This window comes from Anopheles funestus, chromosome 3RL (assembly GCF_943734845.2).
Source record: "Anopheles funestus chromosome 3RL, idAnoFuneDA-416_04, whole genome shotgun sequence".
NCBI lineage: Eukaryota > Metazoa > Arthropoda > Insecta > Diptera > Culicidae > Anopheles > Anopheles funestus.
Genome location: NC_064599.1, coordinates 53,298,120 through 53,325,838, shown reverse-complemented (window position 1 = coordinate 53,325,838; position 27,719 = coordinate 53,298,120). Strand labels below are relative to the sequence as shown.

Below are 27,719 nucleotides of genomic sequence, written 5' to 3'. Positions count from 1 at the left end.
TAACCGTCTCCCATGCATTGCTGCTAGGTGTGCCCTTGGGTTCATTTGTCGTTATTCGTCAAACAAACCAATTGGTCCCTTTTTTTTTGTTGGAACGATTCATTCCCAACAACAGCCCACCACGGTCAATAACCAGTTTACAATTCATTTCAACATCATCATTAAAACTGGTCCCCGATGGGATGGTGAAAAGGAGCGACAATTGCCGGAAAAGAAAGAGACAGAAACTGGTTCGAATCATGTAGCTCACCGGAAAAGGCTCCGTTTGTGGTTTGTGTTCCTTCATGGCATAAGGTTGACACAAAATGACGATGGAAGTTTCGCCGGAGAGAAGCCGTGCGAGGAAACACTCGACGAAGGGAAAAAAGTTACGAAAGCAACCGAACCTTTTTGAAAGTTGTGAGTGTGAAGATTCAAAAGGCTGGCCTTGGCACATGCATTCGAATTGCGTGACGATGACCGAAATCATTAGGCAAAGGTTCATTTTGATTGAGTTACACGAATCCTTTCAGGGGGTGTGTTTCGGTGTGAAGTTGTAACTAAGTTTTTCAGCAATCAATTATATGTTCTACAACAGTTATCGGTTTTGATTTGGATCGGCAATGATTTGACCTTGCCCAGTTTCGGTTCACGTTTTGTGGCAATTAAATATGTAGGTTTCACTAGTTCAATGTCACAAAACTTTATTTTTAAAGATCATTTTGTACAGAGAAATACTACGAAATTAATAAAGTTTCAATTGAACCAGTTTAAACAATCGCTAAGTTGGTTAACTTATTTCCTGAATTTCATAATAAAAGCCAAATCAAACTCATGCACAGAAACAATTTAACTCATAATCATAATGTATTTTGGCTTTTGGCTGTACATAAAACCACTTCTTCGATTGTTCCACCGGCGCATAAAATCTTCATAAAATCCCAAGAAAACTTTATTAAGTCGTTAACCCATTCCGACCACATATTCCAAAAGGGTGGTTGTGTGTGTGTGCCTAAAATAGCTTTTCAAAAAAGTTTCCCTCCCACTGGGAAGTGTCATGAAACGGGATACGCTATCTATAATAAGCAGCTTGTGTGTTTTCTTTCCTCAATTCCCCAGCATAATGTCATCAAGTTCAACCGGGCCGCCTACCATAATCTGCATCCAAATAAACAAGCCAACCAGTCTCTGCTCCACTTAAAATAACACGGTACACCGTAACCAAAACCGTTTCCAAAAGCCGACCGAATGTACAAGTAAAACATTTTATCCGATTTAGGTCGCCCGTTTTCCACCCAACATACTGCCAGTGATGGCGTTTGGCCGTCTCTTCTTGGCCTGGTGCTGGTACTGGTGACCTTTCACCGTGTACGGCTGTGATGTGTCATGTGTATGTGTCAAAAAAGCAACAATGCATCTTCTACCCATGCTGTGTGCTTGCTAATGTCCGACCTGTTGGAGCGAAGCGTTTGGTAGAGCCGGAAGTGTGCCCAGGTTTGAAGGTATGGGAATGAAATAACCGCACAGACATTATACTATCTCACGACCAGGGATCGTCTTTTGATTCTATTTCGAGACAAAATGTTACCACACAGCAGTGATACAGTGAAGTTATATTTGTTCTGCTATTGATTTTTTATTTACGTTGGTTTGCTGTTTCGCCAAAGTTTGCATAAATCATTGTACTTAAGATTTACAAAAGCATTTTACATAATATTTCCAAAAATGTTCTGATGCATTAGCTTATTGCTGTTTTGTTATAGAATATAAAAAAATATTACATTATATTTGTTAATAAAGACTTTGTACCGACTCTTGTGCATCACACAGTGCTGCTAAACATAACAAGACATTATCTGGTAGAAGACACCATTTTAGCTGAATTTTGTTCATCCTTCTTCGAATGCAAACTACTCAACATTGCATACGATTCTCGAGCGATGTTTTGAAGTGGTTTCTTCGAATGATAGTGTGAAAGATGGGTCATACGCTATTTTGACTCACACACAGAACTATAGTGCTAGAACGGGATGTTCAAGTGTATGTCAAGATAAATTTGCTTGTACAGTTTCAAATACTATTTTTGTTGAGCTTAATCAGTTATTTGTGGAAGAAAATGAAATGTAAATAAAGATGAACAGTAGACGAAGATGCTTAGTTAAATATTTGAACTTTATTCTATCTACATTGGTACGTCAATGTGTGAGCTTTTATTTGAGCAAACTTTATCTTCAAGTCTCTCTCTCTCTCTCTTTCTTTGTCCGATTCTTCTTTACTGGGCTCTGTTGGACTACTTAGATGTTTAATACTTTGGCTTAGAGAAAGCATTTTGTACCGCTTAAAATAAATGGCAGAAAAGCTTAAATAATACGGCTGGAAAAAGTATTTACAGCAATAACCATACAAAAACAACAAATAGTGCCGTTACCGCCATTAAGAAACTAACACAGAAAGTACTTGGCGGGAATAATGGGAAAACATTTTCATTAGTTATGCGTCCACTTTGCGGACAGCGATAGTAACATACATGACAGCGGGAAGGTTGTGTAAAAAAAAAGATACGAAAAAAGCTTGCTGCAACGGAAACGGATTTCAGGACACACACACAAACACACTTTTGCAGTGTGTGGAAAGCTACAAGGACCGACATTTGTGTTGGGAAAAATTAAAGTTGAACACCCTGCGGGAGCTGTTGCTCTGGCTCTGGTACCAATTAGCTACATATATGAATGGCACACAGCCGGCGTAGGTGAAACTGTGTCTGATGTTTTGAAGTGTGAATAAATCAAAGATAAAAACATGGAATGGTGGATGGTTTAAATAATTGGAGTTTTAACGGTTTCACACAACGGAATAGAATAGAAAGCTAATCGATCAAACATTGTTCTTTTTTAAATACAATAAGGCTTGGGTTGGATAATGGAAGGTCTAAATAATTGATGTTTTAGTCATTCTAAACAACAGAATAGAAGTGGAAACAAACAAAATGATTAAATAGTATTTTTTAATTCAATGTTATAAAGCATTGTTATTTATTCATTCCCGAATATGACAGATTTTCACCGTATTGTTTGTTAACCCCAGTTGGGGTGAACTACATATTGTAATCAAAAGGCCTTCTATTCATTGCGTTTTGCCTTATCTCGATCAATTATAAATCAATGGTTTTGTTTTAATTTATTTTTTATAATGACTTTTTAATATGAATACACCTGATGATGGTGTTTTTTTTCTATGAATAAACTTGATTAAGATGGCTTAACAAAAGGCTTATCATAAATAAATATATCATAACTGACTGTATTGCTGATAATAACGCAGGGCAGTGATGTTCGTAGTTTTTGTCCACGGTTTTATCCACTTGCATCGTGTAATTTGTATCAAACTAGTTCCCATTTCCAACTGACATGCAACTTATTATTGCGTAAACAGTTGAGCTAATTGTTGATTAGTTTTAATATAAAATAAATGAAAACACATTTTATAACAAAATGTGTTTCATAACTAACATTTTATAACTGACTAAATAAAAATGACACTAGAGCACTCACGATCTTGGTGATTTATTAAAAATGTAGACATTAGTCAACATTAAAATTGTAAATTTTAGTACCAACCCTGCTCTAGGAAAATGAGTGGATAGAAAAAATAAACGTAAGCTAATTAAAAAGTATGTTTTATATTTATAGCTATATGAAAAGTTTAGTTCATATCACACTTATTGAAGAGCAGTTAGCACTCTGTTTATGTCGCCTTTACGAAATGATTTTGTCAACATGAACAAGATATGAATTGAAACACAGATTATTCGAAGTTTGTTTAACCGGGATTATTATCCGGGCAGGTCAGAAATGAAAGTTTAAAAGGCAATTTTCCATATTAGGTCCAGAATTTATGAGTTATAAAAAAATTGAATAGTGAATGGTGGAATGTACTCTAGTTTGAATAAAGGTTACAGCAATAACCACAAACTAAAGAAAAGTACAATTAAGAAACACAACGTTGAGTCTTGATCAGCACAGATAATCGACGTTTCACTGAAGTCCATTATATTTTTTTTGGTTTTCGATAAACGTAAATAAACTTATCACATAAAATTTGAGTAATAAATAAATGATTGAATTAATAAATGGTTATAGAATATTTATTACAAAAAGTGCAAACCCTTCATACTGATGATTAATCGGAAAATCGACGTTTTGTGAATGATCAACCATGAAACTGATTTTTTTTGACGTCGTTCGGGTCGTCCCACACGAAAAAGAACATGTACCAGCGACGAAAGAAAACCCCCAGAAAACTCAAATACTATATATCATTCGTCAGACAAATGTTAATCGAATACATTCTTCTTGAAGTTTGATGAGAGGAAAATTAACACAATACGAACGGGACCCGTTGAAGGTGGGCCACTTCTTACTGATCGATTCGCAGTGATTTATTATTTATTTCATTCTACATCTACAGTTAACCCTACTAGCAAACCACTACTTCCGGCGTTGCTCGTGAACATTTCTTGTGCGTATGCCCGATCCGTGTTCCGGTACCGTGATGGTTGTACTGTGTCGCGTTTCGTTCTGCCGCTGCCACATGAATTGTTGATGGGAAGGTATCAATTTTCGAGCGCGTGTGTGTGGTGCTCCTGTACATAACGTATTGGTGGAAAACACGGTACAACCACTCTGTACGTACGGGTAAACATTTTATCACACACATTGCACCAACCGTTGAACAACAGCTGAAACTTTCCGTTAGTTGGCGAACGGAATAATGACAGCATTCCGTAAGTGGGTTTGATGGGCTTGTGAAGATGTTCGTTTATCTTCTATTTTCTTTCTCGCTCTTTGCATTCTTTTAGCTTATATGCTGAGCAGGACACATTTTTCACGTAGTACTGCTGCTTTGCACTGTTTCGGCTGTCCTGAAGAAAAGGAATATTCATGAAAAATCGAACACAATGTCACAACAAAACTTATCCAAAATCGCAAGAAGATTTCCACTCCGATAGGGAAATGGCTACGGGCAGCACTTCTGGTTTTTTTCCCTGTACTTGAAGATAACAAAAAAACTGAATCCCATCGATACTCGACTACAGGACAAGTCTTTCACTTCCTTTGGTGAGTGGCAGAAAGAAAAAAACGAAACCAGTCACACACAAAACACAACCGAACGGAAAGGGTAGACGAAGTGTCTGCCTATTTTCAGCCTTCCTGCGAATCAATCCCCGTTAGTAGTACTGTCTTGTGGACTGTATGGAAAACTCTTAGTCCCGGGGATGAATATTGGCTTTGGCATGAAAATGATCTGTGAAGGAATTTATTTTTATTTCGATTCGATTAAGGAGTTTTCATTTCACCTCCGGTACATGTTTTCCTGTTTTTTTTCTCTCTCTCTCTCTCCCGTTCCCCCTCTGCCGAACCATCAGCAAAGCAAACGAACAAAGTGTACACATCATGCCATACATACTACTGCGGTATCCGGTTGGTTGGCGTGCTGGCTGGCTCGAAGATAATCGACAGTGGAGCTTTTTTTCATATCAGCTCATGTTGAAGACCGAGCGAAACGTAATTTCATGCCGACGCATCAATGACAGAGTGGAGCCGCAGGCATATTTTCGTCCCTGTTTGAAGGGTTTCTTAAGGATGTGAACGCTAAAATCTGGGATGGTTTCCTTCCGTCAGTCACTTTGCCAAGTGGGAGGAGATGGATATTTTTTTTTTGGTGTTCAACTTACTTTTACCAAGCATTTTCTTCCCTCCACACATCACAAACAGCTAATTCTTCATTCCTTTTTAAGGGTAAAAATGTTTTACTATACAAAAAAAAAGTAAAAGAATATCTGGAAGAGATGAAAAGGCAAAGATTGTTTTTTTTCTTCTGTGTGGCTCTTCTCCCTTAAATTCCTAGAACACTAATCCATGCTTGGAGGTGCGCAAAAAGAGCCACGTTAAAAGGAAAACCAGCTTCTGATCGATCACATCAGCATTCGCATTCCGATTGGGAACAGAACACATCTCAGATATTTTGGATCCTACGCCCCGTTCGGATTTGCGGACAGCGGGCGGAACACTTTCCTTGTCCTTTTATGGTTTCGTTTGCGTTTCCGTTCAAAGGGATCGTTTTTCAACGCACCAAAGTTTGTCCTAGAAGTGGCCCCGCACACCGTAACAGAGTGTGTGTGTGTGTGACCTTTCGGCATTGGTGGAACCCGTCGATATGATTCTTGGGATGTCTTTTGGTTGGACAAATCGAATGGAAGATTTATCTTTGCTGGTGTATTGTATTATTATTTAGTGTTCGGTGAATAAAAGGATGGTTGTTTTTGTATGCTAAAATGCTCTTCTCTGGAAAGTGGGAAATTTAAATACTATGGTTTGTATTTAAAGTGAACAAACTGTTTTACTTAGTTTAACATGCAATAATGTACTCGCAACAACACTTGAATCCCACAAATTCAATACAAATAATAGCAACATTTTGATACAAATCGAAACTACGTACCGTCAAAAAGCGCTCATTATTTAAACAAAATGTTGTCGCGTCTTTAATGTGTGGTACACCAAGTTGTTTTGTGTTAGCGTTTAAACACCTTTATACAAAGTAAAGTCGATCCGAGTAAAGTCGATTGTACGTGAAACCTAATTTGAAAATCAAATATTTATGGGTTTTCCCTTCGCTGAAATTCCGATTTATTTATTTTTTCACCTTTCGCAACGCACTTTCATTAAATGCGATGCTGAATGGCAGCATCGATGAAGCATGGAATTACTTTGTAAAATGTCGCTTTTTAAGGTTTCCATGTTAACGCAATCATTTCACCCGACCCGAGTTCAGGGTTTTGATGAATAGGAACGAGTTTACATTTGGTTTTAATGCTTAACGGGATGGAAAACTTCTCGTCAAAATGGAAGAACATGATTTGTTTGCCGATATCCCGTTGATGATGGATTAGTTTGTAATGAGTAAATACTGACAGTTAAATTAATACACCGATCAGCATCTCTTTGGCTTGAAGTTTAAATTTACTTCTTAGTTTTTTTTACAAACTAGATGATAAGCATTCTCATTGAATGTGAATGAGGGCTTTGTGATGTATGTTTATTTTTAAAACTTGTTTTCAACTGCGTTTATTTTTTGTTAATTCTCTTATCTTTCAAGTTTATTCTGAACACATTTGCTACAATGCAAAATCAGAACAATATCTTAGTATAAACTTTCTCTTTCAGTGTTTATCGGGACACGGTTCCGGCCAGATAAGCGAACGGATTGAATAGTATTTGGTCCGCAAGTTTATAACGGCCGTTTTGAAATGGATGGTTTTAGCAGAACTGTAATGCGATTTTGATGCTAAAAATGTCCTAAATCAAGTATGAAAATGACATAATCAAACGGTATAAACAGATGAATGATTAGTTCGTGCGAGTAAAAGTTCTTATTTCTTGAAAATGTCTAATTTTGAGCCAGGTAAGTGCCATATGCGGTGTTGCTGTTTCTGTTTCGATCTAAGAAAACGGAAGCAGATGCGCATCGAAAACTTGTGAATGTTTACGGAGATGCTGCTCTAATCGAAAAAGGTGTCGTGAATTGGTTCCCCACTTTCGAAGCGATGATTTCTCCGTGGAGGAGACTGAACGCGAAAGAAGGAAAGCTGAGTATTTGGTGGGATCAGCTCGGCATCATCTATTACGAACCTCTGAAACCGGGAGAAACAATCACTGGTGAACGCTACCGACCACAGTTGATGCGTTTGAGTGCGAACACTGCGTGAAAAAACGACCACAATACTCATCATTCTGCTTCAAAAGTCATTTTGCGGCATGACAACGCTCGGAAACATATTGCACAGTCCGTGAAAAACTACCAAAATGCCTTCATAGGCCCTTCATATTCTATTGCACCCGCCGTTCTCATCGGACTCATGGTTCTCGTCGTACGAAAAGATCAAGAATTGGTTGGATATCTGGTTTGGGTAATGCAAGGATTTGGGCCCGGATTGGGACGTAGCATGTTTGCTACATGGAATCCAATATTTACCCGAACGGTAGAACAAAGTAAAACTGAAAAATGGTAAATACTTTGATTGACCCATGTTTTACAAAAAAAAAAAAATTACACAAGTGAAAAAAAAAAACATATGAAAAACTGACCGTTATTTACTTATGGACGTAAAAGCATCCAACATAAAACAACAGGGCATAATGTAAGATTTTAAGTTTTTAAGTGGACGCTTTTATTATACTTTGTAGATGGAGTATAAACAATTATCTCTACAATATGATGATGTAACCAATTAATGTAGGGAAAGATTTTTTTTATTTTGTTTGTCCATATTATTATATTCACTATTGAATTATCAGTTTTTTGCCTTAAGCCAGTGATTAGCCAGTGATAAACCAGTCAAACTCAATTCCAATTGCAAGTAGAATACTTCTTACGTGCCGAGTTGCTGGATTACGGGAGGGATGAACAAAGAGGGAGGTGGTATTCAAAACTACCTGTACCTCTATTTCCTACTCCACGACAGCCAGAGTAGTACAACCGAACCATTAAAATCGAATTTCAAAGTATTGCTAAATGTCATGCGATTGATAATTGGATATTGTTTTATCCACTTTATAGTCGAACTCAATTCTTGCCTTTACCTTTTTTTATTCCCTTTACAGAGTGAAGTACTGTGCCCTGTTTGCACCTATTTAATCGGTTCGAACTGCCCACTACAGATCTGATGACGAATAGAATAAACATATTCCATTATATATTTCGGGATATGTTCTTAAAAGTTTTGGATATTTCCCGCCACATGTTAAGATGCGATTAAGATGCATATTTGCTGTACAAAATGTAGATTACTGAAAAATTTTTGTAAATGGATAGGCAGCATCAAATAACTCTTTCACAGCCGGTCAATATTAACAGCCGGTCTGCATCACATGTAATGTTCCAAAATTACTTGATTCCGAATATAGTGGTTCCAACTGGATTACTCGTTAACCTGGCTGGATTGTAGCTATGTATCTACGATTTCTTAAAAAGATACTAGAAGGGAAAATTTTCTGCTTGTTCAACAACCAACCTTCAATAGCTTTAGGAAAACATACTTAACTCGAAACATTAAAACATTCATCCATTTAACCCAAAACACTCTTTTGACATGCAAACGGTTTTGAATTTAGTATGAGAAATCGCCAATAAACTCTCCAAAAACTCCAATGTAATGGCACAATTCTACGCTTCATAAATACAATTTCCATGGCTAATAAATTATCCATCAAATTAATGGAGGAAAAAGCCACTGTTAATATGGTTTATGTTAATGAGGTATTTATGGTACGTAACATATTATACGTAAATTTTTTTTGTTGAAAATAATAATTGAAAAATGCGAATATGGATTATCCTAACACTGTGATAATATAACAACTAACAACAGAAATGTTTCACAAAGAAAAATAAGTACAGATGAAAATATACCTAGTAAAATATAGCCAAAAATCAACCTTCTAAACAGCATAATCAGCAATTTTAAAAATGACGAATCGTCTCAAGATCTAATCGTGTGTGTGTTCTAAAATAGAACAAAGATTAATTGCAATTTCCAGAAAGCCAAATCTCGTCCCATAGCCGATATCAAAAGTTCAGCTGTGACTTCAATATGGCAACCAACACTATTAATGCATCTCGTGGCATAACGTATAGTTCACTCGCAATGGGATTTTCCTGCGAAATTTCCACCTCATTTACTGCATGCCAGTCGAACCTGCTTCGATGAATGCTTCGAATGTTTGCCGCCAAATTCTTGCACTTCGACACATTTGACGCTTTCAGTAAAAAAAACGAAAGAAAGATCGCTCCTAAAACACGATAATGCACTTTTGATGAGAAAGCTTGCTTAGCTGCAACACGGGAGAACAAAGCAAAAGGAAGAAGAAAAAAAAACAGCAAATCCTTCACCCACCTAACGGTTCCCCCGGGAACGATGGACGAGTTTCACACGACGTAAGCGCTCTGCTGATGGCAAAAGCACCATCCGAACTACATTCCCGGGGCCATCCGATGGGTCAAGATGGTGCCACCGTTGCCGCCGGCTTGCTTTCGCATCATTTCGCCTCACACGAAGTGACCATAAAATTGTAGCACAGTCATTTCCTTCTTTTTACTGCCAGCTCATCAACCACATTCCGGTCACCGATTTTTCCCCCCCGGCGGCAGTTCGGGAAGCTAAAGGGCACCGCTCGGGGCCGGGACGTTTGATGCTCGAGAACTGAGAATGTGAGAAAATGGCGATAAAGTGTAAAAAAAAGAAACAGTGACTATTCTGTAATGTTGGTATCAAAAAGCTGTAACGATGCAGGTCGTAACACTTTCCATGGAGATGTATGTACTGCGTAAGCAACAAGAGTGTAAGTTTCTCACATTTTTAGCTGCCGTGTAAAGATCATGAAAATTAGTTCTTGTAGTTGTTAACATTTACATGCGAAATTAAATGGCAGCTGCGAAAGGGCTAAACATTACGGTGTGAAGTGGACAGTAAAAAAAACGTCAATAAACTTTACAATTTAATGGCTCACCCGTTCACACGAAAGCTTACACTCAGGCTTCAACTGAGTGTCATTAATTCTTTACCCTATTCATTAAATACGCCACCGACATTACGCAAACCCTTAAGGTTTAAAATATCGATTATGTTGCGAAGAAAACCTTTTTTTCTTTGGGAATGAATGGTAAATGATAGAAGAAAAGTTTTCTCAAATCCGCGTACAGCCGATAGTAAATTTTAAAGCGGATAATTTTATGCGTTACTTTTCATAGTACTTTGCGTAACAATTCACCGTGCCGATCAAGGCAACAGTGCTAATTAGCATAAATTTCCATCGTGAAATAATATCCCTCTGAGGTATGAAGTTTGCCGAAACTTGTTTTGCATTCAAATGTCTACCTGCAACTATGTGTGATTTGATGGTGAATCTCTGATATCTTTTTATGGAAATGTTATACAGTGTTAATGGCAGTGTTTAAATGAGACGTTTGCAGCTACTATTTAGCGTGTGCGTATTTTTACTTGAGCCGTTGCTGAGGTAAGCTGTGGAAAGCATTTTTTCACTATATATCAATTATTTATTTTATTTTCTTTTCATTATTTTTTTTCTCAGTGTAATATATATAATTAAAACACAATATGACATAGCCTGTAATACTCAATAAATAATAATATAAATATTTAAAACGTATTTATCCTTATAGCTGTTAAAAAATAATTAAAACATATTTATCCTTAAATCTTTTAAAAATATGTTCTACTACAATAACGTTCCAATGCTCCAATACCTTCCGTCAGGTAATTCTCCATGAAGTGTAAAATCCGGCAAATGCACCTGCCAATGAAAACCTAACGACAATTCAATTACAATTGCTTTACCAGAATTGAATCAGGAAGTTCGACGCCATTCCCATGGCGGCCGGATATTATGGGAGCGAAAGATTTTCCATCTCAACTCTGTTCACCACAAACGAAACACCACTAATCCGGTCGAGGTTTCCTGCTTAACTTTGCAACACTCCAATGTACAACAGCCGGCGTTAAGATCGGACGTAAAGTTTTCTTGGCAAAAAAGTTACAAGTACATTAAATATATTGCCATAATTTAATGTTTTTTTTTTCTATGATAGTTTTGAAACTATTCATAAATATAATTTTATACATGCTAAACCGAACCGAGCTGGACTTTTTAATGGGCTATTTTCATGCATCATAGTGTAATCGTTTCATAATCGATTTTGTGCATTGAGTGTATCCCTATGTATTACTAGAAGAATATTTGAAAACTAACTCCACTTCTTTCGATGTTCGTACCCATACCATCCATTCTTGGGACGTAATCCTTTTGCCGCTAGAATTTATTCCTAGACAGAACTACACACTCCAAACTTGCAAGTATTTCTCACTTGTCTGTGTTTCTCGGAACACACAAAAAAAGCATTGCGATACTTTCGTCCTTGCGTAGTTAATTTATGTGCCTTGCAGCTTTACAAATTGGAAACGCGAATCCAATGCAAAACGAAACACTTGGGAAACCATTTCATTCCGTTACCAAAATCCTCGGTACAAGTTAATGTATAACAGCACACACACACAAAAAAGCACAGTGTCACATCACACCGAGTACAATGTAAAACGACTTCCTTCCTTGTACCATGCCGTGCGAAACCCGTACCGAACGTCTTTTTGTCATTATACGCGAAGATTAAACGCAGCGAAACTGTGCACGCGATACAACGCGCTAGTAGGAAGCAACCTCTGACGTTAGGGACGTGATGTTCGACAGCGTTAACTTCGCGAATAAAATCAGTCAGGCGTGTGTACATAAATAACCGTCGTAACCCAGGAGAGCAATCGTCGACGACACTGCCAAAAAGTTTGGACCACTTGCTGAGCTGCATTCGTAAAATGCAATGAGAGAAATAATTTGCGGCACAAAGCATCGGAATTAGTATGCGGATGGTTTGGATTTGAAAATTGATTTGATTTTTTTTATTTATTCATTCTTTTTCAGAATGTAGCGTGTTGTAGTGTAGAATGTTTTGAAACTTATTATTTTTAAATAAATAGTTTGTTTTTGATGGTTTTTCGCGGATGATAGACTATATTGGAGTTTATTGTTTTAAAATTGTCCCATAACTATCTACTGATGACCTGATTATAATACAGCGGAGCGCCGATTATCCGGGTACCTTTTATCCGGTTGTCCCATTATCCGTTCAGCTCGGAAAAACAGTTCCAAAAGCGAATTAACATATTAACTACAAAACCAATGATAGCATGAATTAAAAGCCTCAGTAGGAAATGATACAATTTGCTCAAGTTCGACCAAATAGAACCGATTTATTTTACAAAATGCAACTAAGAAAATTAAGATTTAACTTTAGTAAAAAAAATCCACCCATTACACACTAAACACTAATATTTATCAATATGAAGATTTGTGTCTACTATCCGTGATATTCGCTTATCCCGCAAGTGCTGAGTTCCGACGAGCACGGATAATCGGCGTTCCACTGTACTTGAAATGATCATTGCATACTTTCATGAGAAACAAATTGAATTAATAATCCACTAAACCATCTCCTTAAATGAGATAGGAACTGGTTCCAAATAGAGCGTACCTGTTATATTTGTGGCTTATAATTAAAAGAAATACACAATTTACAATTTAATACAACATTGTTTACGATATGCGTTCGATTCCTTATAAGCACATCAAAATAAACAGTGCGTAACGTAGCATTTCGCCCTTGCGTTTATTATGTTCATGTTTATTTTGTGGCTATTTTATGATTAATATTTAAAAATACTTTGAGTGAATATGAACTACATTAAATTATTATTTATTAATTAATTATTAACTAAAAAAAGATTATTGTTTCATAAATTAATTATTGCGTAATGAATGACACAACATTATATCTAAATATATGAGTAAAAAAAACGAATTATTAAAATGCGTCAATAAAACAAAAAGAAAACACACAAACATAAAAAAAACTAAATATTGTATGAAAACAATCGTAAAAATACGAATGTTCAAAAGCATTCATATTTTATACGAAGCAAACGAATTGTTCAGGGTGTTTATGAGAAATTGAGATAAAAAATTGTACGTGAATCATGTAATTTATGTTTGAAACCAAATCAAAATTGTGCAATGGTTCGTTTCTAACAGATTTTAAATTCAATTGATAACAAATAAAAAAAACCACGGCCATTAAATCGTCTGAAGAAATGGTTCGTTGCTAAGCATCGCAGTAAAAACAAACCCGGCTGCAACGATCAGTGTACCGTACCATAGTATTATGCTTGTTTGATTGCATTCGTCTCTCATCGATCGAACTGAACGACACGACACATGTACGTATAACGTATAAGAGATATGCGCCCACAGACGTTCTCGGTTTTATTGCTCTCAATTTCACCCACAAATTTAGCATAAGAATAATGTAGCTGCTTGGCTCAAACGGTAACGCAGCTGTCTCGCAGCCGGTTCGCATTCTAGAGCTGTGTCTCCTTACAAACTCGTCCGTTCGAATGTTATGCATGGTTTTGGTGTAATATTCGGCTAGTGGCACTATTCATCACAGACACACCCCGTGCTTTATTAGATGCTTAACCTTCCAACAGCACGGAGCACGGTAAAAAGGGACACCACCAACAAAAGGGAACAGGATCCGTTTGTACATTCATCATTCGGAAAAAACCACCGACGACCACGACACGGTCAGTGAGATGGTACGGAATTTCCTTCCAGCTACGATACTTTTCACACATACTTCACACGTACAGTGCACATACACACAGTGTGCGACAGTCCAAGTCAGACCGCTTGCAGCTTTACCGGTGGGGTATCTACTCACCGTAACCGGTTATGAGTGGAATAAGAAATGTGCAAAACTTTTCTCATAATTCTCTCGGTTTTCGGTTACGCCTTTTCACCAGTGGATCTTTTCTTCTTGCTTTGATGGTGAGGGTTTAGTGTGTTACTTTTAGTGTTTCACTAAAGATTGCGAATGCCGGGTGACACATTCCACAGCCCGTCGTCCGAAGAGCACCAAACTTTTGTAGCTTTAAATAAGCTGTATTAATTAAACTAAATATAATGCTTCTCACTGTCCGCTTCGTATTTATGGGGACACGTGATTCTAAAAGGATATAAAAGGTAACTAAAACTGGTGCTTAAAAATTCATTACAGTCTGCACCTGATTATGGCTTGAACATCTTTAAATATCTCTTCGTTATATTGTTAATAAATAATGCTAAGTTTTTCTAAAAGTTTTTTAATGGTTATCTAATTTTTTTTTCAAAGGTGAGAAATCTAAAATATATACATAGTAAGCATAAGTTAAAACACTTTTTTTAATATTGCCAACAAAGAAAAAATATTTAGAAAAAAAGTTATAGGAAAAGTTAAAAATAATTATAAACCCGTGTCATGTATTCCACAACACGATCTAGCAATTCTTTAGCATTTTTTGTTGCCATTAAAAAGGAAATTGATTATTTTTGCTTATTAAAATTTTCGAAATTAAAATTGCGGTTTTATTTGCCAAACGGTGCCGCTGGCCTCGAAACAAAGATAGACTATTTATCTGTCAACAACCATTTTTTTTTCTTGCATTTAATTCCGTCACAGATTTTGTACGAGAAACAAATGAGTAGAAACAAAAAATCTCTCAAGATTGAAGACTCATTCCCCGACCAGACCGTGACAGAAAGTGAAAGAAAAGTACCCCTTAGTTTTTGTCAACCCGTTTCGTGCCGAAAAAGCTAACAGATTCATTTATCCGACACGGGTCGTGTATTAAGACAACGGGACGAAAGCGTATAATAATGGAAAATTTTCCTGCTCACTGCACGGCTGGGTGTGTGTGTGATTTTTTGTTTGTTTGTTCTCATCTTCTTCATACTGGTCGCCCTTAACCCAAGCATAAAGTTGTGCCTAAAGTTTACGGGTCTTTTACGGTCCATAAAAGATTTGAATTAGATCTTTGTACAGGCGATAATTTTAGTCGCTTTCGGGGCGGAACACTTTTACGCGGGCAAAAAGTCACCTTTCATTCTCAATCGTATCCCATCAGCCATGCTTCTTGAAAGGTCTTTTGTGTGCGAGTGAAGAATCTAAAATGTAGAGAAAGAAAGCAAGCAAAAAATCGCTTCTCTAAGGGTCTTTCTATCGTATTAATGGGTTGCAATAATGCAACACGTGCCATTCGTTGCAGGACATGCATCTGTCAGTCTCATTGTATCCGTCAGAAATGCCTCTCTGTCGTGGAAAAATGTTAACGAAGGAGTGCATTTTATGTCAAGCTCTAGAAGCTTTTACTCGCTAGCTAAAATGTCCTGGGTAGGATAGTTATGATGTTCCCTTCACGTGGCTCTTTCCATTAAGGAAAAGGGGGAAAATGAAACACCAGCAACAATGACCGTTGCAAATTTCCAGCTCAATTCGTTTGATATTTGCATTTTCCGCATCATTCAGTTCAATAAATGGACGATGAATGGTTGTTAAATTTTTTTCAGCAGAAATAAAAGAAACACTTGACGTTGAATGGTTGTGATGGCCGTATATAGCAACATGTATAAATTGCTGCTTTAATGTATAGTTGTCACTTATCACTTCGTTAAACGTTTAAAGTTCAAATAAAATTGTCCTTATATGCAAATCTTTCCTGCATGTAACTAGAACTATGAATGAAGCTAGAATGTAGAAGTAAAGAGAAAACATTTTAAAAAGTTTTCATCTTTTTCATTTTTTATCTGTTTTCTTATTAATTTAATATTTTTAAGAAACGTTCAAACGATACTTCGATATATTTTTTTCAAAGAATTAAGAAATAGTTAAGAAAGTATAGAATATTTAAGGAAAATATTATTGACAATGCTTTGGACAAAGAAAATAACTTTTACTCTAGATATGTGGTACAAGAATTAGGGTAAGCGACCGAGTTACTGCTATACATAGAATTTATTATGGCAATAGTGGTTATTACATTTCATTTGAAACTCTGTGTGCTTACTCTAAGAGCACGGAGACATTTTTATCACTAAATATAAATATTGTTTAACCTATTTGCATAATTAGTTTTAAGATGAATCCTTATACAATAAATGCAAAATAAACCTCTCTAAAAATACGACTCACAATTCGTATCGATTTACTAAGAGCAAAATAGTTGAATATAAGTTATTTTCAATTGAATAATCATCATTTTAGCTCATAAACAATATTAAAATGTCAATTGTTATGTATTTAACTATTCAAATATATTTATTTTTCATCGTAAAACTCCATTTCTACCGTATAGCCATAATTGGTGGTCCACTTATGGCAGTATGCAAATTTTACATCATATTGTTTGGTTATAGTACGAAGAATACATTTGTTTCACGTGTTGTATAGTTTTACCTCACGAATCGAATTATTCCTATGGAGATGTGCGGATCACAGTCTATAGCCATAATAGGAACACTTATGGCTAAATTACAGGAACAATCTAACCGTAATAGGAACATATTGAGACAATTATTAATTGCGATTTTCAGCGATACAATGAAGTTATTGTTGATGACATATTATAGCCATAATTTGGTCGCATATCTTATAGCTAATGCACTCCGAGTGATCTAAAATAGTAGCAAACAGAAAACACCGCGGACATAAGTTTTGCAATTAATCATTATATAACTAGCGTCATTTACAACCGTTAAAATTCCTGTGTTCAGGGATAAATTTCATTCTTAAAATGTCATAGGAATAAAAAGAATATAATTAAAAAAAAAACTTAAAAACATCCACACCTCGAGGATATTTTGCTACAACAATTTAATTTTTATCAAACATAATAAATAAAAATGTAATAGAGTTTTAGTAATATCGATATCTATTTTTTTTATTTAATACGAAAAACAATATGTATATGTTTAAAGAGTTGATAGTGAATTGTGAACTCCTAATACCTCAAAAATAAATTCGCACACGCTAATGTTATTCAAAGCTATAAAAGAGAGATAGTTTTCCATTTTTGTTTTCATCTCTCACTGTTTCCCTTACTAAAATGTCATTTTTTTTCTTTTCCTTTTTGTAGCCTATCACGCTTTGAAACCGCTAACGAAGCTCATTGCAAGTTGTTAGCTGGTAGACAGCTGGCAGAGTGGAGAGTTATTTCAGAAATGGCATAAATCTTGTCTGAATATGCAATATGCTGCCGAGTGAGCTACCTGCACGGTGCAGTATTAGCTGCTCCAGCAAAAGAACGCTCCATGAAAGATGACGGCAAATAAAAGGCAAGCCGGTCGTCCTTTTAGCGAGAGTTCAGTGCGTATAGAATTAGTTATTGGCATTGATATGATAGTGAGTGGTAAAAGAAAAGTGCCCTAAGCAAAATCGTGTGCCGGTTTTGATATGCAAGCAAGGTTGCTTTTTTTTATTTCACCAATAAAACTCTAGCATGCATGCATACGGAAGAAAGAAACGTATTAATCCGCCCCATATATATTCTGCCCGATCGGAAATCAGCTGCTCACGGCACATAAAAAAATGGATAAGCCGGTGTGAATTGATAAAAGCGACCCCGCGATGGAGCAGGGTAAGCATAAATTTATGCAAAATGACGACACGTGCTAACGAGAAAATGGTGCGATGTGCTGAGTGAGAGCAAATGATACACAAGAAAAGGTTACCTGCTTACTTCACGACATCGCCCTCGAACTCTAGTTCTTCGGCTGACAAGACGTAAAGAAAAACTGTGGCACATGAGGACGTTCGCGTACGGCGAGCGCGAGATTGATCCGTGCCGTACCGCTGAATGGAAGTGAAAACTCACAAGGATCTGCTTGCGGATGGATGGATGCGAATGAAATATGATTATTTATGATAAATCCATCTCCATACTGCACATCAGTGGTAACATATCGTGAGCATCTGAGAATGATCTGAGTTGAATGAATTGAAAGATGGATCTTAAATGGACAAATAAAAGAAAAAGCGCTAAAGCTTGGAGGTGGCGCACAACAGATATGCTGATAATAAATATATAATTTATAGCTTTGTATGCACCAAACAGTGGCTTTAAGGTTCAACTTAACACAGTATTATGTTTGTCATTGTAAATCCAAAAATTCTGTTTAAATTGTTACTTGAAACGTCAATGTCAACGGTATCTTTCATCCACCAAAGATCGTTTGATTTATGGGGATGCGTAGACTTATGAAAACAAGTAATACGAAAATAAAAGTGATTGACACTGTCACAAATTATGTCAAACACCAACTTAACACACTTAACTACACTTAACCAAACCGATGCCATATCGGTTTATGGTACATTGCACAGTACTTGTGTGAACAATAATCAATCTTTCTTTTCTCTTTCTCTTTAGGTATTGAATTTAAATATTAAATCATACTAAACATTTTACAACACAAAAAATTTATGATAAACAAATATACTATACACATATTGGGAATATTTGTATGTGTTTTTCATAAAGTATAATAGTATAAAGGAATAGAATAAAGGAAATTTTTTTCATAAAGCACAAAACACATAAACTCTAATATTTAGTGTAAAAATAATTATCTAAAAAAAAATAATTATGCTCTCCATAACGGAATCCCATAACAAAATTGGAGCACTAAGCGCCTAATATTATCTAATGTTGACATAAGTCGACATTGTTGATTTTACTGTCGGGATCGAAAAGCCTTCATGATTGATGATCATAAGTATAACCCAAACCAAGCGATATTGCAGCGTTGTATTACAAATTGGATTATTAACATTAAAAAAAGTAGCCATTTTTGTAAATTATTATTTTGTACGAACACCTGACTTTTAAGATTCCGTTATGTTCTGAGGGTATAAATTTTGTAAACAAATGAAAAAAAGAAATCTTTCAAAATTTAAGCTTCCAACAATTTAAGCCACCGGGAATATTTTCGGTTCTTAATTCCGCGTGTGCAAAATCTCACACGACATCGCTAATGTCTGTTACCGCTTCGGTTCATACTCACATCCACCGACCATGCCGCTCAAGAAGCTACAAATAATCTTGTTAAACTTTTTCAATTACTCCACCGCGCTCAGTCTTCGCTTAGGCAATCCGATTAACTCACTCGACGCGTCCGAAGCAAAGGATAGGAAAACGAGAATAAAAAAGGCTCGCCACCGCAAAATTACTTAGACCTCGGTGCTGGCGGAAATCCTGTTCCTTCCGCAAAACCCGTTTAGCGTACGCGAAGTCGAGTACGGCGAAGACATCACGCACAAGGCGTCGTAGAACGAGACCCATTATTCTGTCAGAAGATGAACTAACGGGCCGGGATAAAGTGCTGGATAATTACTTCTTTTAAACTGTTCCACCGGGCCGCTACGTGTCCTTCATTTTACGTACCTTCCAAAAGGTTAGGCGCTAGTGTATTACAAATATTTTGCGTTAATTTACCATCGTTAGGTGAAAGTAAGTGAGTGGAACCGAAAATGGGCGTTCAGAAATACTCTCAAATATAGATGCTTTTGTTATTATATTTGAAATCGATTTTTTTGTAGTAATTTTGTACATATGTATACTTTAACGCCTAAAAATTACTTAATGGCATCTTTTATAAAAAAGAGCTTTTTTAAATCTGTGGCTACATTTTTTCCAAAATAAAGAACCCAAACTGGTCTTTATTGTTAAAATTTTTATATAAATTACCCAAAGCACGCCATTTGTTCAATCTTTTTCGATTTTCGATTTTCCATATTCTAACGACCATTATGTCACTTTTGGCCGACGATGTCAGCTATAAACAACGTTCTATGCTCAGTGTCATTGCACGCGATCGCGGTTTAACTTCGCTATAAATTATAACTAGGGTTCTTGTGCTATAATGCTGTAGTTGCTATAAAAATGTAGCTCCCCATATTTTTTTACATAATGGATTGCTCCAGCTTTCCACCTTTATCTTGTAATAGTGTTTAACTGAATAAATGTATTTGTAGAATAAATAGTGTTTAACTGAATAAAATCCCAGCAATATATTATTTAGGGTTGTCTTAGAATAAATAAACCTAGAATAAACACGTGAAAAAATACATTTCTTCGCTGATTTAAAAATTGTTCTATATCACATTTTTCGTAAATTAATACATGCTAAACAAACAATTTACAAACATGATGGTTGATCCAGAATAGCGCTAAAGCTAAAACTACGCAGGTTTATGATTACAGTTGTATCCCCTTTAGTGAATTATCTGAATTCCAAATTAAACATCTAGAAAGAACATCATCAATAAGTGTGCTTGTCTCATTTGTTTTACTGGGATAACATTTTTGTCCTATGCTGTACCTAGAAATTGACATGCAAATAGAAAGTATGACAAGAATCGATAAACTGAACACACCACACGGTGTGAGACCCGCACCCGCACGGAACGGCATTCAAACACTGCCGCAAAGCAGCGGGCATGTTTTGTTCAACTACATAGCGAAACTAAAAATTATCAACCCGTCCACGCCATACAATGGCCATCCTGTCCGGCAGGGCACGACCGTCACAGAACAACATGCACCATCGAAACGGAAATGGCGTTCGACGCCCGGCACAGATGACACACAAGCTGGGTTCAGGGAAATATATTTTGCACATTGTACTTAGGACCCGGAAGATCGAGTCGCTGGTTTTGCTGGAACTTCTGGCCTGCAGGCAGCAGACATTCCGATGGCGCACTTTCTTCACATTTGCAAGCAGACCAAAACTATGATGAGCACCGTCCGTTGCCTGAATATCTAATCAGTACGATGCGTCGCTTTCGCTGTTTCGTTGCTTCTATTGCTTTTCTTCACAGTCATTTTACCATTTCCAGAGAACAACTTGCCATTTGTTGAGATACTAATAGGCACGAGGGGAAAACAAAAAAAACACACATTTTTTAGCACACTACCGAAGTACGAAGAATTTCTGTACGCATGAGTTGCTCTTTTTAACCTCCAGAAATGTGTCAACATAAGTGTCTGTAAAGGTACGTTAAGTGTTCCCCCGAGTAGATGAAGGGACGGTTTTTATCGCTCACACGCATACATGTACAGTGGTTATTTTGTAAAAGAACGACAAAATAAAACAACACCCACGAGAATGCGCACCGTATGTCCGGTGTGGAAAATTTCATGAATTATATGCCACCAGGATCAATTTTCAAACATTTCAAATTTCTTCCAAACCACAAACAGCATCACCACGAACCGTCAATCTGTACCGTATTGCAGTGTAGTGTGTTTGTCGCAAAAATCGATTAAATTGCTGTCCTTTATATCCTTTTATTCCACCGCTCGCATCAACAATCACACAACACGCGTACAGAGCGAGAATCACGCTGAATCGATTAGGTTTGTGTCACCATACGCTGTCACTATTTTATTTCTCTCCCCTCAGGATACCATGTTGCGATCGGAAATCTAACTCCACGTGCAGCTAACTGCTTCTATTTGCTCCATTTGTTCGAGTTCGGGTGTGCGGAACACGGTTGAACGTAACCAACAAAACACACAAAAAAATGCAATGGGAATAATTTTTGGTTAAATTTGAATATTCTAATAGTGTGTGCGAATAGCGCGAAGAGTAGCAAACACAGCGGATTGGAGTGTGTTTGTGTGAGGATTATTTATCTGTTACCTTCACTCTGTTACTCCCTCACTTTCATATTACTCCTTCGCCGTGTTGCATGTTGGTCAGTAAACATGTCCTGAATCGAAAACAGCGAATAAATTAGTGCGAGCATACATTTTGCACATCACGATAGAGATGTTAGGCGGCCAGGTAGGTCCCTATTTGCACCTCTCTATGGATGCGCCAATGTTTGTGTCTATGTTACGACGAACAAATAAGGTGTTTGAAATCAATCGTACCATAGCATGGGACATCGGTTCATTTGTTTATGTGCGTCGATGCATAAATTTAAAGATTATTCTGTGTGATTTGAAAATTGTATCTTATTGAGTTGTGTATTTGTGTTAATTAACACACTTTACGGTCTAGCCGTTTTTAAGAAACAAAATTAATTTACTAACACAAACATTAAACTTATTGAAAACTAAATAATGAAGATTATCCTAATTTAAATTTAGTTAAATAAAAAGAATTTTATGTACGTATAGGTAAGCTAGCTTGTAACAATATTATTATGCATTATTATGAGAATATAAACAACCTCAAAAGAAGTTGAAAAGCAGTCATTCGAAAAAATTGGAACAAAATATGGAAAAACATCCAAGTTGCTAATTAAAGAAACAATAAGAAAACATCCAACACAACACTTTTGAAATCTTTAAAACCGATAGTAAAACAAAAAATGATAAATATAATGGTTTTCTAATTGTGTACCCAAAAGGTAAAATTAAAATAGGAAACGTTAAAAAATAACGAAAGCATTAACAGGTATTAAAAATTTATAGATGAAGTATATGTACGATTATACACATTTGTATAAAACAACAAAACCACAGATTAAGACATCTTGAACAATCAATTCGCTCTAATAACTATAACCTCATTAACAACAACAAACTCAAAAAAGAGGAAATGCCTTGTGGTCATTTACGCATCAGCATAAGTCGACAAAATTCGGTCAATACAAATTTTGGCAATAAATTTAATCACGCCAAAATCCGTATTAATAAAATTATACACATATATAAAAAATACACATTTGAAATGTTTTTTTATTACGTAAATGAAATATTGAAAAGCTCTGACACTACTGTTAGTAAATAATCAAAAAAATAAAACCACAAACAAAGAAACAAAACAACTGCATAATAATTAAACACAAAATGTTGAGCAAAACGTAAAAACCGGTGGAAATATATTTGTTTACCATTAAAAAAACAACATAATATTTGTGGCTGATGCAATATACAAAATAAACGAAATAATGAGTAAGTATAAGTAAACTGGAAACCTTTTCGATTGACGATTAGCAATGATAAGTTCTTTCAAAATCGCGTTATACAAAGCTAAGATCATATTTTCATCCTATGAAATCGCAAAAGCATTCCTAGAAAAAAGACTGTAGACGATTGAAGTGTAAATTCGTGGAAACATCTGCTGGGTTCACATTCTGATAAAGTTTTAAACGTTCTAAGAAAGCTATCAATTTCTTATTGTTGCTATATTAACGTTCTTGTTGCTATATAATCTGAGCAAAGGAAGATTGTGAAGATTGGTTAGAATATGTATGTTCTGTTAATTAAAAAAAATCAAATAAGATTAAATGCTTTCTTATCTATTTTTGCTTTCCTTATTTCAATTTTGCTTTGATACATAGATTTTGTTATTAATACATCTCAAAAATTACATCTTCCTATTTATAAAATGACTGTACTTCATTAATTAAATTAAACGTAATTTAAGGGTTACATTTTATATTTTTCTAGTTTCATTTGCTTTACTTGTAAGTTAAATAATTAATTTGTGCTAGCCGCATTTTATTAATAATTTATTGTAAAACTCGTTTCTTCCTTTCGTTATTTTCTAACCCCCAACTATCGAATACTTTGATTGATTTATGGTTCTATACTAAGCGTAATTTGTAAATCAAACTTTAACCAACATGTTCATGCTCTGCCTCCATCTAATTAATCTAAATTTGGCTAAATCTCTCCCGTAAAATCCGTTCCTCGGCTGGCAACAGATTTTAATCGATGCTCTACATAATTTATTTCGAACCATTCAACGTTGGAGTAATTTCTTTCGTTAGCTACAGTGAACGATTATCATGACCATCCGACCGATCCGAAGCAAAATATAAAAAAATATCACAAGAAGTCACAGTGAAGCGCACAATCGTGGAAGGAATGTGCACGTTTGAATTTAACCTGTGTTTTTCCACGCGCACCAGCAGGCACGAATCGCGTGCGGCCATAAATTAGCTAGCTCTAAACTAAAAACTCATCCAGACGTGCCCGCTTCCCGATTTGTTCGGCGCCCGATACTTTGCTCTCCCGTACGTCCGGTATGGTTTTCCGGTGACTCGAGGCGGAAAACATCAAACTTGATTTACGGAAAGTGCACGCATCAACGACGAATGGCCGGAAGCGAAAGGATGCCCTGCACTATACGTCCCTTTTTCGGGGGATGTTTCAGTATTATGCCCGTACAAAGCGGAACTGGTGTTATGATGTTATGATGAACAACTGTAACTGAAGTGTGCTGAAAGTGTACTTAAAGCAATAGTATAATCGAAAGCTTTTTGCTAGTATGATTGTTGCTCTTTTATTTTTTGTTTCTAATCATAACACATCTTTCATTATGGAGCACAAGAAATCTCACACAAACGCAATAAATTTGAAAAAGTACAATTTTGGAAACGGGCCAGACTAGAAGTTTTCATGTCTATATATTGCTTTTAATTTTTTGTACAATCGTTCATTTTTTTATCGTTTTTCAAGTTTGTAATTTTTAAATTTATCTTTTATTTGGTTAGTGCCAATAAGTATGTTCGTTAGTGTTTAAAAATAAACGTTGCTGTTTACCTTCTATTTGAAGACTACTTTTCGTGTTTATTTTTCACTTTAATATCTTTAAAAAATTTACATTGTGTTATTAATAAGCCTGCAGCTTTTTTAATTAAATTTAGAATAATTTATAAAAAATTTAAAATCCAATCATTGAAGCATTCATTTCAGATATTCTTATGACATTTAATAGGTTTGTTCAATTACTTTTCGCTTTCTACATTACAAAAGCCAAGGTGAACGGATCCGGCCATTGACAAAACAATATCCCTATCAAATAACAAACAAACGTCAAGAGCATTGCTGTGTGCAAAAAAATCAGGTCAGTTCGGAATCTACCATTACAAAAAAAAAGGTTACCACCCATGGAGCTGCACGATGCGAGTATATTGGAATAAAATTCAAATCGAAACCGAAAAAAGAAGAAATCCCCACTAACCATTTCACCGAATGATGGTACAGTAAAAGCACGCTCTACCATTTTCCGGCACGGAGGCTAGTGTAAGTGAAATCACCGGATTCACTTCTTCACCATTGGAAAATCCTTGCAATTGAACACCTCACCAGCCAGCTTTCTGTTTTACAGCGTTGCAAACAAAAAAACCCCTCAGGAAGATGATACCGGTGGCAAAGTGGTGCTACGTACCGTTTCCCGGGAGGCCCGTGCTCACGTGTAGCCCGGGAACGAACGAGGAATGAGTTTATGAAAAGTGCAAAGCTAACTTCACCCAAAGACGCCAGCGTCATCGAAGCGAAAAGCAGCAGAAAACAGCTTGTCTGCCAGCCAAGGGACAAGGGCATCCAATTCAGTGTACGGTACCGTCGGCATTTCGTTTGAAAAATAAAACGAAGAACAGGAAAGACACTCACCAAACAAACGGCCACAATCGTGAAACTGGGCAGGAACCGAAAAAGGATTGCTACCGGCAGGAGACGGAAGAGAGATTGAGCTTGTGAAAGAAAAAAATGAAACAAAAACTAAAGACACGCACACAAACACACACACAGAAAATGTACAGTAGACATTTTGGCAACATCCTGTAAATTAGACAGCCGAAGAGAAAAACGTCAGGCTCGGGAAAGTGGATGAAAACATCCGTACCAAGTACACGCGAAGTACACTATATCTTATCTTATGGGTTTTCGGTTTTGTGTTGGCCCGCGTTGTTCGTTTTTTCTTTTGTTTGGTTTTCTTTTTTGTGCCGCTCAATTTTTCACCACTTTTTTGCACCGTTGCATCCCAGCGGAAAAAAACAGCGAACGGGGAAATGCTTAAGAAACTGTGGCCAAAAACCACGGTCGGCTTGCGTTTTGCGGGGATCTTCTTGATCTGGCTTGTTTTTGTGCATGATATTTTCTTGGTGTAGTCTTACAAACTGTAAGCTTCTCTTTTTTTTCTGCTTCAAAGTTGCTGAACTTTCACACATCCGGTTGAGCGCGAAATGTCTAATGGTCGGAAAAACGTCACAAAATTTTACCCTATTTAAAGAAATCAGACCATTTTTGATGAATTATTTGTTTTGTAAATTTTTTTCCAAAACACTATAAATCCTATACACTATGCAAATGGAACTTTGAAACCGGTTCACGATGCTATTAATGTTTTTTTTAAGTATAAGTTTATATTGTCCTTTATTTTTGCAGCAGAAGAAAATAAAGGGGCGCTTTTTTAACGATAAAAAATACAAACGCTCTGCTTCAAAAGAAATAAACGGTTGTGACATTTCCAATCTGTCAAATTTTGACAGTTCTTACTACTCCGAAAAGCTTGTCTACTACCATACTGCCGCTTCTAGTAACAATGAAATAACAATGAAATAAGAATTGTTTGTAACTTTTTTTCATTTTCTTTTTCAGGTTATAGCGTACAAAATACAAAATATCCGCCAGTTGTGGAATGGTGCACACATCTTATTGTCCTCCAGCGTACAACGTTGTCTATAGTGCATCAGTATCCCACAAAAAAAAATTGTAAAAATAAAACAGCACCATCCCATTGAAAGCATTCAAAAGAAGCTAAGAAGCAAAGCGAACCATGAAGATCGCTGGATTAAGCCGTGATTCGAACGTAATGCGATAAAGGGCACCAAATGGGAATGGGCCACAATCCACGACTCTAAGCTTACCCATCGCACGAATAGTGGGCAGAAATTACTCCAACGAGTAAGTAAGACACCCGTCAGCATGAGCCGAGATTGCGTTCCATCGGCTGAAGCTTAAACCCGTAAGGTGAAGTAGTTTTACATTGTCCCTAGACGCTGCACCATGCCGAACCCAAGCAGGCTTTGAAGGTTAAAGCCTTACGAGCCGGCACCGAGGCATCCCCATCGAGACACATTACAGTAGCGGGAGAATCCACATTGTGGTTCGCCTTCCGGCGCATCGGAACCCGCCATAGAAAGAGCCACCGCACTGTCAGGTTATTCGTAGTGACATTTATTTTATTTCAATGACCCTCACGACTCACACGAAAGAGCTTTTTTCAAGTGGCGCGTTGGTCCGCTGAGCTTGGATAGCAGATTTATGAAATTAAGCTGAAAACGTTCCTTGGAGAATGTACCGTGGTGGGTTGTAAATTTTTCAAGTGTCCTGTTGTGTCATTAAAATAATGAGTTTCAGCACAGAACGGTGAAGTTCAACGAAACGGTGCGGTTACATCTCTAATTAAATATTTCCGAGCCATGTACTGCGAAAAGTG

The 27,719-nt window shown here is 36.5% G+C and overlaps 1 protein-coding gene across 2 annotated transcripts in view; it reads right to left on the bottom strand.

Moving 5' to 3' along the window:
* The window catches only part of LOC125771636 (5-hydroxytryptamine receptor 1A), a 65,670-nt gene that overhangs the window by 31,866 nt on the left and 6,085 nt on the right, over positions 1 to 27,719 (bottom strand). The gene's annotated exons all lie outside the window — the stretch shown is intronic.